Here is a 1,388-nt window from a genome sequence, read left to right on the forward strand (position 1 = left end):
TGTTTTAAAAGGGAAAAATGCATAGAAACCCTATCTAACTAATCAATGATGCAAAATGCTAAGAGTTGGATAAAAAGGGACTGAAAAATTGAAAGATAAAGAAAAGATTTGATTTATGCATTACACTTGGCAAATAGGAAACGGTTTAAATAAAGAGGATGGTAGCATGAGCATATGGCTTGGTGCCTCCTTTCAACGTAGCACGCGTTAGTGAAAGTCATGGAAATAATGCTTTATGCACGATGCACGATGCTGATTTTTCTTTTATTTGAGCACATAGCTATACACGATTTGCATTAAGCATAATAATTATAAGGTATTAGAAAAACCTCCTAGATGCATGGCACATGTCTTCCTTAGATTGAGACCAACGATGAGCGTGAGAGGATGTCCCAAGCTGTACGTTAGTCGTTGGGTCCTAAAGGGAAATTGTAGTGAGGAATGGTACATCTTGGAACATAAAATATTGGTACCTTGAGAGGAGTCTGTGCTCGTATGTGTTATAAGTCTAGCAGCGCATCAAAGGGCCAATCCCTGCGATGTAGGCGAGCTGCAGTGGGGCTCCGACTATTAGTCGGTGTAGTGCCTCCTATATGTGTGTGACGAGGCGTTATGCCTAAGTACTTTGGGATCTCCCTCTGAGGAGTTCAAGGGAAATGTTGGACTATAAACTATAAACGCATGAATTAAGCTTTAGGGCAGTTTCTCCTTTAGCATTAGATTGACGTTCCTGGTCTGCAAGGCCATGAGGGTGTTTGTGTGTCATGAGCATGAGGTCTGGCCAGTGCTATAGCTAGTGCTAGCCCATTTCAGGTCCCATCAGTGGTGCGTCTACCGGGAGTCACTTATAAATGGTGGTTTTTGGATCTAGGGTTTCTAGGGACCAAAAGGAAGTTGGTTTATGTCCTTTGACAAGTACTGTCAAGCCGAAATCTAGAAAGCAGAACGTGCTGAGAGGGCTAGGCTGCAGTTAGAGATCGTAAGCCATTATTCTCCTCAAAGGAGTAGCCCAGTACCTATAAGAAGCAATGGTCCTAGTCACCCAACTGTTCCACATATTTCGTTAGGTACAGGAGGAAGCATAAGTTCTTCCTCTCCTCCACCAAGTCTACCCACTTCAAGTGGGGGTGTGAATCCGTCAGTTCAAGCTCCTACTGCTAATCCGATTGTCACCATGGCACAGCCTATTGCAATTCTTGCAAGGATGCCGGATTTACTAGCCTTAGGAGCTTCCTTGCCCATTTTTAATGGGTTAGTGAAAGAGGATGCAGGATCTCACATTTGTGAATTTCAAAGATTGATGTTCAATTATCGCATCCAAGACGAGGGACATCTCATGATGTTCTTCAATATGACGTTAAAAGGAAGGGCTGCGGTTTGGTATCACA

Source organism: Lygodium microphyllum, chromosome 16, assembly GCF_053477565.2.
Source record: "Lygodium microphyllum isolate KBCC chromosome 16, Lygodium_microphyllum_v1.1.10, whole genome shotgun sequence".
Lineage (NCBI taxonomy): Eukaryota > Viridiplantae > Streptophyta > Polypodiopsida > Schizaeales > Lygodiaceae > Lygodium > Lygodium microphyllum.